The sequence below is a fragment of the Drosophila sechellia genome, chromosome 2L, assembly GCF_004382195.2.
Source record: "Drosophila sechellia strain sech25 chromosome 2L, ASM438219v1, whole genome shotgun sequence".
Classification (NCBI taxonomy): domain Eukaryota; kingdom Metazoa; phylum Arthropoda; class Insecta; order Diptera; family Drosophilidae; genus Drosophila; species Drosophila sechellia.
The window spans coordinates 19419892-19437668 of NC_045949.1; the positions used below are offsets into that span (position 1 = coordinate 19419892).

A 17777-nucleotide genomic window follows, 5' to 3' on the forward strand; every position below is an offset into this window, starting at 1 on the left:
CATTATTGAGACACATTGTGAAATTATACATATTTATGACTCTTAAAAAAATATCCTTGGTAAGCCCACGTGCTAACTAACCCCAATGCTGTAGAGTATCCTATCCAGAGCCTTACTGCATTTGATTGCTTATGATTTCTTACTTTAGATAAATGGATATATTTCTCGTTGATTTCACTTAAGCTCAGGCCGCAGGCCCCGAACATATTAGGCTGTTCCAAAAAAGTCCCTTTGGGCCGACGAGTCGGTTGTGCCTCCTCATCATCATCAGAGGGTCCTTTGTCCTTCGACTCCTGTGACTATTCCGTGTTTGGTAGCACGGGCACGTAATAAGCAAAAAAAAAAAAATAAAGGAGAAAAAGGAGCAGAAATATAATAGGGATGTGGGTGGAATGAAGTTTTTGTATGTAAAGGTTTACATTTCATTCCTGCACGATTTGTCAAGTCACCGGAAATCGTGCCGGCCTATCAGCGTGGCAGAAAATTGAAAAATTGCTTTGCGTGCGAACGAACTTATGAGAAAGTCATAAAAATATTCTCCAACTTTTGCCTTGATTTGTGGTCGAGTCAAACGCCAACTTACCTAGGCAACAGTTACAACTTGGCCAACTAGCCGCAGGTGCCAACCGCAGCGAATACGTAAATCCCCCAGAAACCGGACGGATTTTCGTGGTGTAGAGTGAGTAGTGGAGTGAGTGGCTCCTGCCAAATTGTAGTGTAAATATTTTTGTTGTTTTCCGCACTGGCACTCGAAATTGCACGGGGGCTAATTAAGGACGTTTTCGGTGCCTGGGTAAATAGTCATGGTTCCAGCGAAGCACCCCCTTTTTTGCTTGCCCCAAAAAGTGGCAGGCAATGGAAGTTAAAATAAACTTGTTTCCGATGATTCAGTTGGGAGTGTTTAGACTGCTCCTAGCCGGCGTTTTATTTAGTTGGCCAAAAGCAACAGTTTCGTGGCATTGGAGGTGGTTGGGTGGCAGCGGATTTAAGCCATTTAATGATTCGCTGAGTTTCTGTAAATTAGCATGAAAATTAGTGTACGTTAACCATCCAAATTGAATAATTTTAAAAGCAAAACAAAGTATTTGTTCATCAACTTGTATTTTTTAAGCCATTTAAATAAGCTTTAAAGTAACATTTGTAGTTTAACATGATTATAATCTCCTGTGATTTGAGCATGCTATTGTGCATTTTCCTAGAAAAAGTACCTTTCTGTACTTAAATATTTTGAAAGTTAATGGAACAAAGTTGTGTGGAATTTGGACGCTAAATGCCACTTGGGTTTCTGATAAAACTTGCTTTTGCAGTCAGGAGTGCCTGTCATATTTATTTTTAATCTTCCGCAGCAGTGACATTAATAACATCATCTCCTGAAACATAAAACTGCCTTCTTGCATGTACTCCTCACTTCGCAGGAAATATTCCCTGAGTGTTTCCCACAAATTTCGTCCTGGTGCGTGTTAAAAAATAATTTCCCTAGATAATTTGACAGGACGCGTGGGCAATGGAGCCCCACCCCAAAGTTGGCATCCCAAATTCTGCCGCCGTTCCCTTGTTGTTTCGGCTAATAGCAGGCAAAGTTTGAGTTGGCCAAAGTTTTGACAAAACTTCCTTTCGCTGGATTGTTATGTTATTTTTTGGTAAAACTTTTTCGGGTTCCTGGAACTTGTTTTGATTTCATTGTTTATTTATTTTGATGTGAGTGTTCGCAGTGTGTTGATTTAATTGAGCCGAATGTGTTATGAGGCCATCAACTTAATAGGGGGCGGAGTTAATTATTTATTTTCCCGTTTTCAGAGCAGGAAGGAGCGAAAAAGCGGCTTATGGACAGAACAAATACAGTGCGCCCAAAAGTATGCAGCCAAATATTTATAGCACGCCAATTGACTAAGGGACCAAATCAAAAGGAAGGCGCTGCGTCGAGGGGAGGCGTATTAATTTAACATTATGCGGCAGACAGAGCAAAATAATAAACAAAAATATGCCGTGTATCGTTTAAATTGTTTATACAGCACGAGCAATGTGTTCCCGAAATTCCTGCCCCCTGCAGACCTGCAGCTTGACAGGCTTAAGCCCAGGAACGTGACCTGAACGGGCGGCACATTGTTTGCCCAACTCTTGTTATTATTCCCTTTCAATATTTGTGTGTGTGTGTTTGCGTGGCGGCAGGGGGCGTGGCAGGTCCTGTCAAATGAAATCCGTCTGGATATGTGTGTGTGTGTCCAGTTCGGATCGCCTTTGTCCCTTTGCGTTGGGGAGGCGAGAGTAAACAGCAAAACAGCAAGTGGAAAAAAAATTGAAAATAGCGTTAAGCCCAGTCGGCTCCATGGAATATTTCTATTTTCCGGCGGAAAGCCCAACTCCCCACTCCGCGCCTAGTTGTGTAAGCAAGTGAGAGTGATTTATGCATACCGAACCGTCCTCCCACAAAACGCTCAACCGCTCAACCTGTCATTGAATAACGCCCCGCCAAAAGCGCGTAGCCCCAAAGCTCCAACTTCATGTCCTTGTTGACTCAGCCGAATGATTGTTTTCGAGTGTCTGGATTTGCGTCCTTTTAAGGCATAAGCATTATACAAATATCTGCAAATTTGGGGGTCGGCTTGGTTAGGGCTTAATGCATCCCCTTTGGAACACAATTTCCATTTCCATCCGGAATACGAAAGCAATACATTTTTCGAAAATTTCAAGCAATGACAGTGGGCTCTGCATGTTTATTTAAGGAAAATGTGTTCTTGTTACGAGAAGAGTCCTTAAAAATAAGAGATTTTTATTTAATTAAATTCTCTTTAAAGCAAATCAACAAAACTTTTCATTGTATAAAATAAGTTTTTGTTTGGTAAACTATCCCATTTTTTGTAGGCCTATCAAGTAGCTCAAGAAGTTAATTAGCCACGGGGAAAAGGGAAAGTTCTTAAATACCTAATAAGCAATTAGCAACTAATATAACTCTCGAGTGGCGACTGTTTCGCAAGAGCATAAGAAGTTATTAGCCAATAACAGACCTTAATGACCCGTTTAAGCCCAGACACAAAGCCACTAGCCCAAAAGACCATATCAAAGGCACATAAGCGCTCATTTCAAGCCAAACCACATCACATACTCGAGCCTGCACTCAAACTCGCACCCCCAAGTCCTCCCAGGATATTCAGGAGTTGTGTAATGTAATCAAGTGTCCACTCCACGGACGTTGGGGCTGGTCAAACAGAATTACGTTGGCCAAAGCCCAACATAGCCCCAAATTAATTTAATACCGGGATACAAAAGCAAAAAACAGCAGAAACCGAATCAAAAAGGGAAATCCAAACGGGGGGAGGAGCGAGAAAAGAGTCGCCAGAGTCGGGAAACATTATAATAAAATTAATCTCCATTTGTTTGGTGGGGTGGACGGCCAGTCTGGCCGGGTCCCGCTTTATTAGCATCCAGTACATCCAGTGCCAACGAGCTACTAGAGCCAAAAAGTGGCAATTATTCATTTTATGAGCCCACGTCGAGGGGGGTTGGGGGAAATGTCGGGGAAAGCATGTGAACCATAAAAATTAAAAATTAGCCCCTGGCAGCTCTAAGGGGATTATGTAACACGCATTCGGGAGAGTCAACAACAGAAGGGGGACGCTTGGCAGGTCGGTTGGTTGGGTGGTTGGAGCCAGGGCGCCGAAGAATCACCCTTTTCCACTGACGCAAAGTCAAGAAAATGAATATTTATGCGACACTCGGGGGAGTCACTCACTTCCAGGCATTGTTATGCGGCAAGCACATGTCAAAATTTTCACAGCTCAAAAGGAAAACTGCTGCTGGCCAAAAACAGGCGCTTTTTGGGCTTGGGAAACTGCGCTCGGTCCTGGATATCTAAAATGTTAATGGGTTTTGTCCTGGACCCGGTGCAGGTTCATTCAGGCTCGTCGTCTATTCAAAAATTAAATCCAATTATCAGTTTAAAGACACTCGTTTGCTCCGGGGATTGGAAAACTCATATGCATGTTGGCTTGCGAGGCCCAAAGTCCCAGCCCCAGCCAATTTTAATGCAACAAAGTTTCGGTTTAATGATAAACTTTTGTTTGGACCACACTCCTTTTGGCCAGGAGACGTGCGGAATATGGTTTCCACGATGGCTGCAGTGAATTAAACTTGGAAATGTTAAGAGTTCGGGCTAAGCTGGTAAAACTGAACTTGAAAGGTTACTTGCCCTGGGTTCCTAACTGGAATTTAAAAGGTTTCGTAAAGTTCCAAGCCGAAACTGGAAAGGTTATAGGGCATAGTTGCTAAATGCGAGTTTAAAAGTGCTCGCAGTTGGAGTTTATGGCACAAATTTCTGCCAAAAGGTTAATTTGCTTGGGTTTCTATGCAAACATAGGGCAAAATTTCATTGGGGTTTCTACGAAAAGTGTTTCCGAAAGTTTACAATCCGCTAGAAAAGTTTCAACTAAACATATTGTAGTAATTTTTAGCAACCCACTATGCAATATGGATTGCACCATTCTAATTCAATGAGTTGTGATGACTGTAATTTAATCCCAATTTAAAATTATATCATTTTGCACATGTGGCCAAAGTGGAAAAGTATCAAAAGGGTTTTCCTTGACTGATTTGTTGCCATCCCTCGTCAGAAAGTGAAAACGACAGGGATCCACTTGAGGTAGCAAATAACTAAAAGATTTAGCCTAAGCCCGAAAATAGGCAATGCCTCTTGCCAAATGCCTGCAGAAAGGATTTACAATTTGTGAAATGGATTCAAAAATTTGCCGGGTGGGGAGTGCAAATACAATACTTTCCTGACCCGTCCCCAAAAAATATTAGCATAAGTGCCCCGAATTGAGAGCGAGCCTTCTGGATTTCTGGGCAGGTTGAGAAATTCAAGAAATGTAAATAAAATCAACTGCGGAAGGACAAAAGGGACAACAATGGGGGGCAGAAAAAAGGCAGAAGGTGCCGGTCGACAGGAAAAATATCATTCTGAAAACGCTTGACAGCCACTTACACATGTCAAATGCAACAACACCAAAGTGGATAAGACTGGGAGACCAACAAAAAAAATCAGAAAAAGAAAATGCAATACAAAGAAAAGGGCAAAGAAAAGGATAACGAGTAAAACGGATATTAGAGTATTAGACAGGAAACTGGTTGACATGGCTCTTCGTTTCTCCATTTTGCTCCGAAATGGTTGCCAGATGGCCGGATGGCCAGATTGCTAGATGGCCAATGGACCAAGTTCCCAAGTGCAAGTAGGCGCCTCCCCTTTGTTGCTCCTCTATTTTCCACTGCTTTTTTGGCAGACCAAAGGAATTTTCATGGCATTAACTACACTTGAAGCGTAAAATGAAGCCACGAAGCTCATGGTAAATGAAAGGAATTTCCTAATATTTACCAACGCAAAGTGGAAGGGATTTCGTGGCCGAAACGAAAAGGGAATTTTGCGTATTTTAAATCTTGGCCTCCTAATTGCTGTTGATATTTGGTCAAAAGCCCAAGGCCTGGCCAACTTAATCTGCGCTCGAGTTTTGCGTCTCTGGCCGCTAATTAGCTTACTGTTTCATTTTCACATTTTAAGGAACTTTAATTGGGTTTCATCATTAAAATTCTAATTCGCCCCGCCTTTCTCTCATTTCAGGTAAGCTGATTTGTCGATTTTGTTTGCCTGCTCGATGTTGTCGATGCTAATAAGTTGTAAGTGGATTAGGAACGTATCAGAAAACCTTGGCAAGTTGAAAGAACAAAAGTGTGAATTATGCAAAAGTATCTAATTAAATTTCTGAAGTTATTTTCATGCAAAAGATGTATGGACAATTGCCTGTTATGAATTATAATTAATGGGAAATATAATGGTGCTATAAATAATATAAATAGAGTTCGCAGAAAATGAAGTGCCTATAATGCGTTTCAGATTGAAATGGAAAAGCATAGAGATGGCTATTTCGAGTAATTTGGTAATAAAGCGCCATATGGCACATTTAACCTGTGAACTGCATTAATAGTCTCGATTTCGTCACTGGCATGTGATTAACAGGCATCGGGCATCGAAATACCCATTAAGCACCTGGAGACAAGCGGCTTTCATCGGCCTTTGTGCAGTGCGCATTACGGGCTCATTAAGCTCCAGCGACGTCCTCATTAAATGTATACACGTTTAATTGACTTTATGTCCAGACATGGCCACGGAATCCAAAGGAAATCGGTGTCGATGTGGCGTCTGTCCGGGCCATCCTATCCTAGTTAGCACGTCGTAAAAAACAGGCATTTTTTACCATCAACTCGTGCACCCTTTATGTACTCGCACACACATATGCATCCTGCCACAGTGCTGCACGTATGTATAGTTCACATGCTCACGCATAAGGGCTTAAATAATAAAGCCAGCTGCCCCAGACGCGTGCTGCATGCTCATAATTATGTGACATCCGACGAGCTGCCGCATGAAAGTTTAAAAATGCTGAAAGCAGAGTCGAAAAGGCAGCGCCAAGTGCGCAAAAAGTGAACATGGCTTTTTTAACAAAACAAAAATAAAACTGCTTGACTTCTTGTTACCTGCTAATGATGTCATTTCGGAGTATACTATACACATAACAGAGACCCTTCCAATGCATTTTATTATAATCTCAAAACTGTAGACTACGAACCTAATAAATTTTAAGCATTAACTTTCTAAGTAAGTGAATGAGTAGTGCACTCCACACTTACAGGGTAGCAAGAACCGTCCAGAGAGTCAACACATTTTCCAGGGCCTGCAACAATGTTGCCAAGCAACATGCAAATGCTCCATTGGCCGTAAAGTCAAAAGGGGGAAATCGAGCAACGCACGGCCTTTACATACATACTTGTTCTTGGGCGCGTTCTTTATGTTTTATTGATGTTCTCGGAATGGTTTAATATGCTGTAATAATGTGTGATTTGTGGTTTATTCGTAATTTACGACAACGTCGCCGTGGCGAGGGGTAGTTCTTAAGGAGGACTTAAGTTGTGCGCCGTCCATAAACTTGTTTCGCAATGGTCCATGTGAAATTGTGACACACTGTTTAAAAGTGGCCCGTTGGAAAACTATTTTACGATTAAATTTAAGGATGAAGTGGGAAAATTAATTACAGCACGTTGTCACATGAGCTGAACCCTATCTCTGAAAAAATTATGAAATTATAACAACTCCTAATGAGAGACCATAAATTATGGCGCCATGAACTCAGCTGGCTGGAAATCCTGCCGCAACACGGGCTATACTTTCGCCTCCTGTTCCTTCCGCATGTGATCAGTCAAAGTTTTTCCAGCTTTTCCGGTTTTTCCTTTCGCATTCTGAAGCCCTCGCACGCTCTGTCTTTCTAATAACGAAGGAAGTTTCCCTCCGGTCGGTGCAACGTTGCAATTAATTATGAGGCACGTTGACAGTTTTTTCCCTCGCAACTTGCCGCCGTGTTACTATTTATTTTTAGCAGCATTTTCCCTATTTCCACTTCGACATTTGGCGGCGTTGAACTTGACGCAATTTATTTTGTCAAAGAAGCAGCGCCAGCAGACAAAAGACACGCCTAGTTACGAGTGTGGCACATGTTTCCCTGGGAGGCTGTGCAACTTGTGTTATTTCTATAAATACGGATTGCCAAGTGATCAGGCACCATATTTGCCATCGGGGAATACCCAGTCATTGACTCACACCGATACTTGGAATAGGGTATAAAAGATATTTGAATTACTCGCTTTACAGAATATTCCAGCTATATTGCAACATTAATTATATATAGATTAAAGAAAAATAAAACTAGTTGAAGTCACAGTTTTATGTAGCAATTTATAATAATAAAACAGCTTTATGTTTTCAATTTAGTAAAATCTAGGTATCATCTTAAAATAACATTCCATAAAACTTACTATTTGCCCCAAAATCCTTTTAGTTTCTCATTAGCTCATTCGGACCTTGAACTCTATGTGAGCAGCCTAATTTGTTTTCGAAACGATTTTCCCAGCCTCCAGTTTGTTGACTTTCCCCCAGCATCCCGCTGCCTGTTCGTTTATTGAAAGAATTTTGATTTTGAAGTGCCTGTTGTCAGCATCCTATAAATAGCCCCGAATTTCTGATACCCCAAATGCCGTGCCGCGCCTTTTGTTTGTCTTCTGTGTTAATTAACATGAGTAGTTTACTTAATTAGGCGTAAACCCTTCACGTTTTCCCTTTGTTTATGTCTGGTGGTGGATTTCATATAGGTCCGCTCATAACTTGCAAGTTGCAACACTCTAAGGCCGATTGATGATGCCGTTTTTACGCCGCATTAACTGCAATTAGTCTTCATCAGTCGCAGCGTCAGCCAGTCAGCAAAAATGTGCTGTATTGACTTTGGCCGAGCGAGAACGAAATTTGCGAAACAACTAACAAGCTGGAGGGACATCTACATCCACATCCACATCCCCATCCCCATCACGACCACGTCCTCATCCACAGGAAGCAGCCACTTGAAGGGGCCACTTAGTTGCCATGTTGTGCCCGCTGACTCCTCCCCTTGGATGCCCTGGATCCCCTGGATCCCCCGGATCCCTGGAATGCCGATCCTGTTCCGTGTTGTGGTTCAATGTCTTGTGCTCCTCCATCCTAGACGTCTCGCTGTTGTTCTGCTCCCCAATCCTTGTCAACTTGCAAAATTGTTTGTAAAAATAGCGTGTGGCAGTGGCATAAAGTTGGCGAGGCAGTGGCAGTGGCACTGCCAATGCCACTGGAAACCCATAGGGCTTGCCGGCTAAAAGAGTGGACAAGCTGCATATATTTAGATATTGTTGATGCATTGTCTGGGTTCAGTGGCGTCGAATGGAGAGGGGTCCCGTTTAGCAATTGCTTTTGATGTAGACGAAGTGCTGTCAAGGTGGCACTGGTGTGAGTGGTGCTATGAATGCTTTGGCGTGGAGTCTCTCGAGTTGCTTCCCATTAAATCGGCTGCATCGATAAACTTCAGCCTGGGTTAATCAGAAGTGGTCTGCGGCATGATGTCAAGTGGTGGTTTAGAAAAATAAGTAAAAGCGCGGCAAATTGGCAAAATGCTAATATTATCGTTTTTGTTGTCTGACATGGGAGCAGTCGTGGGATCTTGATGCCAAAGATTGTGTTATTATAGATATTTATAATACAAATTTATGCTCTTAAAGTTCAGTCGGATTATGTGACTTATTAAGTGTTTAATCAATTTAAATACATTTTTTAGAATTCCATTTTTATCACGCAAAGTAACTTAAGTTTAACGATACCCATAGGTCCGTAATTTATGTATCCATTCCTAGATTTATTTACTGAAGCACTGAAATTAAAGTCCTTGTAAGTTCCCTTTGCAATATGCTGATTTACCTCTGTACTGACTTTGCATGTTTTATGGCCAAAAGGGGAAAACTGTTGCATGACTGGCATTCAGCTTGCAGCTTTTATTGTAGGGGCTACGTTGCTAATTTCGCACTGGCTTGACAGTTGAGTAAAGAGAACTAAATAACAGGTCTTAAGTTGGAAAACTTTTAAAGTGTCATAGAAAAAGGATATTGCATCGCCAGCTGACTTTCCATCTTGGCTTTAACGTCTTTTCCCTGTGTCCACCCCATCAATTTGCTGTTCGGAACATCCCCAGAAAGTATGCAGGGATTCTTTCTTTGTTTTTTGTTTAACCATTTGCTGTTGTGGATTTAAATGTAAATTAATTTTATCTTGACTTATTTGCATTGGCCACCGAGTCCTTGCCACACCGAGTCTGCACCGCTGAAACTGAAAACTTTCCATCTTGAGTGATATTGTATTACAGAACGAAGGAACTCCACTGCCAACCCTCAGTTTTCCGCCACTCACGAATACTTTCATTTCATTGTTTTGTGCCGGTGCATTTGGCATGTTGAAGTTGCTGCTTTTCCATCACTCACTTTTGCCCAAATCTAATTGTTTGTTTTGTAATTTAAATTTGAGATTTTTCCCAAAATGGTTTGAGTAATTGAATTTTCGGTGAGTCTGCACAGATTTCCCATTTTCCATCGCCCATTTTCCATTCGGCGATCGCTTAATCCGGCAGGCAGTAACATTTCCGTTTACACGCATTTATTTTCGTGTGTTTCGACGAAATGTTGCCGGCCATCGTGGAAATGTTGCTGGCATTCTACCAAAAATAGATTCCCCAACTGAAAGAGGAGCAAGATGCTCCCATTTCTCTCGGATGCTCTCAGTACGCTTCTGATCGCGTCGCCTATCGGTTGGGGAAAAGCGCTTTTCCGAACGTTTCGGCGGAAAATAGAATTGAAAAGCGTGCCCAGACGGTTTTTGCCGGTTCGGCTTATTTTTAATGAATTAATTGCCCCCTTCGGTCGTTTTTTGTTTAAAGCGCGTTCTGAGAAAGTAGTGCGGCAATGGTTTGATCAAGTGAAATTTATGTGCTTCGGAAAATGCAGTTAATTAAGTGTAAATAAAAATGAGCTTCGCTTTGGCGGGGGAGGAAAATGCCGCTTTCCCGCCCAACGAGATAAATTATTGAATGCGGCACATTAAATGATAGTGCCACCAATAATAAATCAATTTTCGGAGTGCTGAGGGCTTAATGTTTAACAAACAGTTTAATTGAATTCCCATTATAATGAACAAAATGCGTGGTAATTGATGTGGTTAATAAATTTCAAATTAAATAGTGAATAATACAGGTCGTGTTGAATTTCAGAAAAGTTAAAATTTTAACACACAATATAACAATTTCAATTAAATTAGTTGCAGTGAAATAAATAGTACAATTAAAATGTTTACTCCAGCGGATGTGCATGAAATCTTCCATTTTAAAGGGTTAAATTTTTCCTATTAATGAGCCACAAATCATGATAAAGGGAAAATACTTAATTATAAAATATTCTAAAAACTCCCCGTGCTTTCGCGCCAAAATGGAGTATTACAAGCTCCAACGAGCCCATTTTTGTGAAACCCCAAACCCTTTTTGGGCCATCAGCAATGAAGCCATTAGGCAACAATTTCTTAGCCCCCCCCCCTCATTTTCCTTTTCTACTTAGCTCCACAAGCTCCCAATCCGGGACTTTGATTTTCCCCCCTTTCCGCAAGCTGTTTTAAATTCGAACGTAAGAACAAGCTGTTAAAAGGAGGCACCCTTTTCGAAACAATTTTTTGTTTTCCCTGCCTGTGGCAAACTTTGATTGCCCGCCACCCCGAGCAACTTTTCACCTTGTTGTTGCCCTCATTTTTCGGTTCACTCCTTGCTCGTTACTCGTTGCGTATGCGTAATACAAGCCGGGTGCTTCTTAAAAGGGTTCTTATTTTCACGATTTTCCGCCGCAGCCCACACCCCACTCCCCCGCCGACGACAATTGCAGGTGACTCACGGCTGTTAAGTTGGCCCAAACACGCCATGGCCTTAACAGCTGTTAACACCGCGCTGCGCTGCCATTCGTGCGGCATAATAATAAGCAGTTGAGCCCATTTCGTCCCTCATTCCGCATTTTAGAGGTAATTAAATTAACGCCAGAAAGTTTTTCTTCCTTTGCCTCTTGCCTCTTGCAGTGTTTTCCGAAGGGTGCCACAATGTGGCGTCGCATAATTAATTGAAAACATAATTAAAAAATTACTTTTCTTTTTGGCCTGCAAGCATTCGGGTCAGCCTTTTAATCATTATGAAATTGTAAGCTATTTTTAGGTGCCCACATATCGATTTTCACTGTGCCATTGTGCCCCATTGGGGATGCTGGGGGGTTGTGTCCACTCGGAACCCAACCCACGTGTCACTCACACTGGCACCGGGCATTTCAACTCGCATCTGTGCCCAATTGCCCGAATGGCCATGCCCATTGACTTTGGCGTAGTGGCCTGTTTTTAGTCCTTTCGTGTGTATCCTGCGGTCCAATATGCGGTTTCCTGGCCATTCTCCTACTCCCTGCGGTCAACCAATGGTGTTTTTTCTTCGGCCTGTGCAAATTTTATGCAAAATTAGGCAAGCAGCTGATGCGTCGGGAAATTAGTTTAATGTCTGCATAAAGCAGCTTTCATTGGATTTCCACCAGATAAAGCGGCAGGTCAAGCGGGCTAATGTTCGGGAAAACTACCAGCAAAGTGTTTGGCTTTTGGCAAAGTTGTCTATTGTGAGTCACGATAATGGCCCAAATAAAGCAGTAAGCAGTTGACACGAATGGAGGTTCGAATAACATTGTTATCTTTTTGAATCACGTTTGATTTAATTGATAAAATTATTTGTGCCTAAGTTTATATTAAGAGAAGCATGTGCGAAAACCTTTTAGCTTTGATTAATTGAATTTATGTTTCCTAAGTTGATTTTCCACATTCATAGATTCAAAATTCAAAAACACTTATTATCAATCAATATAAATTCCGATCGTATCTTGTGCCATGTATGTATGTTATATTCTGCCACTTATCTGACCCGTAAATGCTCCCCCGATGCTTTTTGGGGCCACCGAACCCCGTGCATTGCTAATTCGGCACTTAGCCCCAGCTGGGATATCCTTCCACCACCCGCCCCCTCCCCCCTAAGGACCTTATCCAATTGCCATGAAAGTGCTGGCGGCACTTTAGCCGAACAGCAAGGCAAAGTTTTGGCCAACTTGCGGGATGATATATATTTTTATATATATTTGGGTTTTGTTTTGGATCCGTTTGTGTTTTATTTGGGAAAGTTGTTCCTTTTTTTCGGCATATTTTAGTTGGTTGATTCGTGGGGGGTGCGTAGATCCGGGCAACTGGGTCATATACATTTTTGATGAGTTGTCATTATTAAAAGCGACAAGCCATCCCTCACCTTTTCCTTCTTGACAATCGCTAAACGAGGAGGAGGAGGGCTTTCCGAGTTTCCGCTTGGCTTTGCCAAAAAAATAAATTTATATATTTTATTTATGTGACAGTTGACAAGCATTTCTGTCTGAACTTTTACTTTTCCTTCCGCTTTTTTTTCTTTTGCCCATCAGCAAAAATGCTGATTTCAACTTATGTTCTTGTTTATTTGTTCTGCCTTCAGTTTCACCCAGTTGTTATGGGTAATAAAAGAATTGAGGCGAGTTTTCCATTAATTGTGTCACGAATTGTTATCAATTAATGGACGGGACGACAGCATAGAAAAGCGAATAGACATACTCAATTCAGAAGCCTCTTTCACGAATTCTTCTGCTGTGGAAATTGCCCATAATCACTTTGGGCTTTTCATTCACTTGACACACCTACACAAATGTTTGAATGACAATGAGGAGGGGATTCGATTTTCGAATGGCGGAGACAAGGGTTTAGTTTATTGGCCTTTGTAGGCGATAAAGTGCGGTGGGGAATGATTTTGTGAAAACGAGAGAAGGGCTGCCGTCCATTTCAGTGTCATAAAACACTTGAATTGCCTATTTATTTAAAATGCTACAATCGAAATTGAAAAGCTGCATATGAACAGCAAATGGCACTGGACTTGGAATTTATTGCAGCGTATAAAAACAGAAATCCTGGCCTACAGATATTTTCTGCAATGTTGGTAATAACGTTTTTACATTTTATTTTCACGGTAATTTTTTGCTTCATTTGAATAAATAGATTACTTTGAAGTATATGGGCTGCAAATATAAAACTAAAAAAATATTGTATTGTAACTGAAACTTTGTTTAACTTGTTTGCTTTTCTGGTATTTTTCTTAATTTAATGTTTCATTTAGGAATATTATCACTGCATCATAAAGTATTTATAGTTCATAAAAGGGCAACATGAATTTAATAGCTTTTATAGGTAGCAATCTGTAAAATCACTTTAAAGCATTAAAGGCACATTTGTCGCGTATAGGGGCAGTTTTATTGCCCTCTTATGCGATTGACCCATCCCAAATGATGTCACATTCTGTGCCTCCCCCCTCTTGGCCATGTTAACGGACCCGCCTTTGATATGAAACTCAGAAACTCAGTTGATTGGGCACATCAACACATTGGCGCAATCAGTCCACTTGCCTTGAATTTCTCCCCGTTTCCCGTTTCTTCCAGTCCGTCCAAATCAAAGTTGCCGGGCAAAAGGTGTCCGAGATTGTTTTGACATTACTTTCAAATGTCAATCGTCTGTGATTTGATTTCTTCTTTTTCTGCCAAGGCCTTCATTGGGTTTCGGGCAAATTGAGTTCCAGGTGGAGGTGAAGATGCCTGAAATGTGGGGTCGAATGCGATAAAAGCCGATAATACAATCCAAATTAATGAGGTTAGATGGGGATGCTGACTACAAAGCCGCACCCTGGGGTGAGTTTTGCTCATATTACTGGGTGAAATGCCCCGCCGAGGGGAAGATGGGATTCGGAGAGCTCCATTATCAAAGGCTGACAACAGGTTGTCATTGGATGCCATTCGAGCATGTTTGAATTTTCAAGAGCGACGTATCTGAGAGGCTTAATATCGAAAATCCATTTACACCGCGCTTCACACTTTTAAGCATATGCTTAATATTTTATTATTGGAAAGACATAAGATCATATTCGTAAAATTCTAAAAATGTTTTAAAGTTAGAATGATTTGAACTCCTGAAACTCACTGATTAGAATCTACTTAGCATTGTGCCGAGTGGCAGGAGCTCATACACCTGAGTTGGCACTCACAGGCTTTTGGCCAATCCTTAAAGCGGCTTAAAGCGACTGCTAACTGCGAGATAGCCGAACCCACTTGGGCACACGGCGCACATCATCGATGGAGTTATTTAACAGCCTGCAGACCCATTTATGGGCGTTCGATTTAACATAAATTTGACGCGAAGCTCCCCGCCACGCCCCTAAAATCACCTGCCACTTTGGATGTTGCCATGCAAATTCCAATAAAGTAAAGTACCAAAGTCGCGACATTTTTGATAATGAACAGAAGGAACAGGGAAAGCGACAGCAAGCCCTCGGGGGCGGTTATTTTTGTTTTTTGCACATTTCTGACAAGCTATAAAATTTTTATCAGCATTACTTTTATTCCGACATTTCACTGACATTTCACAGAAAGTAAAGTAAAGTACTTCGGGGCTAAAGTTCACACAAACCCAGCGCTCAACCCCCGAAAAATGTTCACACACTAGATAAGGGAGCCCGGATGGTGGGCGTGGCTGCTTTTTCATTTCCTAAATGGCTGTTTGACCTTTTTCTTACCCAAACTCATACCACCAATACCGAAATTGATTTCCTGGACGATTTGTCAACCCCTTTTCAGCCCCAAACTAAAACTTATCAGGCCAGCAAAATTGCCTGGCCTACACAAATCTGAATTGTCGCTGACAAGGGTGTCAGCTCCAATTATGCATAAGCTCGGCACCCTCCCCCAGAAAGTTGGGGCTACCGGGGTCCTGCCCAAAAACCCATTTCCGGAACGCGGGTTCGGGAGCAACCAAACAACCAACCTGTTGTTGGCAAAATGATGGCGGGCTGGGCTCTGTTTCTGTCAGCTCAGGGTGCCACTTTCATTTTCAATTAGTTTGTCCAAGTGGGCGTGTGATTTTCAACACAGAACTTCAAAAAATAAATAATAAGAAAGGTGCACGACAGGCATAAAGTGTACGGAGTTTAAAATACCCTTGAATACGATTATTCAAGTAAAATACAATTTGCAATGCGTACATAATTGCAATCATATTATCATATTATGTTTTTAAAGATAATTTTAAATCGCAGGCTGGCGAAGCTTTTTTAATATTTATAAACCCCTCTAAATTCAAATTCTCATGGAACCAATACTCTCCAAATGCTAACAGGTATTTGCTTAGAGCACGGGAAGTGTTTTTGAAAAGGGTGAAAGTGAAAATGTTGCCTAATGTTTTTTATTATTATTATTACCGAAGCTGGCTCCATTCTGGTACCGCTGATAAGGCTTAATGTGTTCAGCGCTCGGTGTTCCAATAAAACTTTATCATAATTGACATTTTAATGGGGCTGCAAAATAAAGAAAATACATTCTACATCGCAGCATTTCTACTTGCGGGCAGCCGTTGGAAGTAATTTAATATTTATGAAACGGTCTGGAGCAAGTAAAAAGTGTTGAGAGGGCTTACCCATAAACACGGCTGTGGTTGAAAGGTGCATAATGTGTAATAAGTACAGCAGTTTGAAAAATGGGTTCTATTATGTTGTGTGTGTATTACTAAGGACATTTTAAATGGGATTTCTGGGGCTTTGTTCTAAGCCTTTATATGTTTATTTATATGGAATTTGGATGCCACCCTATCAGTTCATTGAAATGCTGTAGTAATTCGTATAATTGTACTATTTCCTGCCACTGTCGGATAATTTAATATTAAATCAATATTTAAAGCCATTTGCCATTCCAAATGATAAACAACCCCTGTAAATGCAAACAAAATGTGTGAAAAAGTGCAAATAAAAAACGGAATCAACTCCATCAATCAGTGAACCTTTTTAGCTGCGGAAAAAATGTTGGCTCGCTGTGTGAGCTACCAAGGGTCCTGTGATAATATCAACGGCATCCTGACGCGTGACTATGCCGAGGTTTGTATAAAGGACGAGACACAACTAAAGGAACTAAATTAATTAGCAAAAGAGTAGCTTTTTGTGCTCAGCAAGGCTAACTGAATTTATGTTACGCTGCGAGTGTGGAAAGTGGAAAAAATGTCGCTTCATAAACATAAGTATCTCTCAGATACACACGCCGAAGCAGTCCTTGCAGCTCATGAGCTACAAGCCAGTAACAGTGACATTCGCCCGGCTATTTTCCACTAACAAGTTTTCATTTATTGTTCGGAAAGCCAATGCCAAAGCCAAAGCCAAATCCAGAGCCTAAAGAAAGCAGCTGAAAAATGGGGAAAAAGTTACATAAGCAAGCCGGCTCAAAGTCCTGGGCCAAGTCCATTGTTGTGTGTCTGGCCCTTTGAGATGTAAAGCCCGTTCGTAACTCGGTCGGAAATGGAATACGGCTAAATAGCGGAGTGGTAGAGGGCCAGAACGCAGGCACAATAACAGAACGGCAGCTAGACAAACAGAAGGCTGGCGAAGATAGCAGAAGTACAATGCAAGATATTTTTATTGCCAAGCAAGGCGAACATAAAATGTGTCGCATGCATATGCAGAGGAGTCCGGAAGACGAGGGCCACATTAGGATTGCCAACTGGCAGGGGGCACAATAAAACTATGTAAGGATGTGGCTAACGACGTGACGGCCAATGTCTGGGAAGCTAATAATGCCCTTGCCAGAAACAAAAAGGAAAGTTCAAATACCCTGAAGATCAGAAGTTTAGCAAAGGAATGTGTATGTAAGATTGCTCTAGAAGGATAAGCAAACCGAAGTGCATCTTTCATTTTCGCAATTTTTTTCTTCTAGTAATTTTGTCAGCTTTTCAATAGATATCTACATTTTTTATTTATGCTTTGCTATCTGACAGTCTTTTCAAATTCGAAGTAGCCCATGCTTACCAAACACCCATTCGGCATTGCATCACAAAACTTGTGTTCCTTGTAGTTAAATTTATGTAACCAAATTTAGGAAGTCAGACGGATGAGGGATATACCAGGCCAAGGACGACCAAAGACAACAAATGAAACTTGCAGGACATTGCGAGGGAAGGGAGATGGAAATGGGATGAGGATAAGGCCAAGGAATAAAAAGGATTTTTCGTTTAGCCAAAATTGTTGCACAGATTTTCTTAACGACTTCCAAGGGCTCTCAGGGAGGAAATGTCTTCAATTTTAATTTGTTTGCTCAACTCCTTGTGCATATGTTGCCGTTGGCCGAAAGGCAGGATGGTTAATGATTTCCTGATAACCAAATTGCCAAAAGACTGCAATTTTGTGCAGCACCAGGGGACAGCTGGTCATAATTACAACTTGAATGCACCATTA

The 17777-nt window shown here is 41.4% G+C and overlaps 1 protein-coding gene across 2 annotated transcripts in view; it reads left to right on the forward strand.

Moving 5' to 3' along the window:
* Positions 1-17777, forward strand: part of LOC6614747 (protein sickie) — a 149645-nt gene that overhangs the window by 32133 nt on the left and 99735 nt on the right. The gene's annotated exons all lie outside the window — the stretch shown is intronic.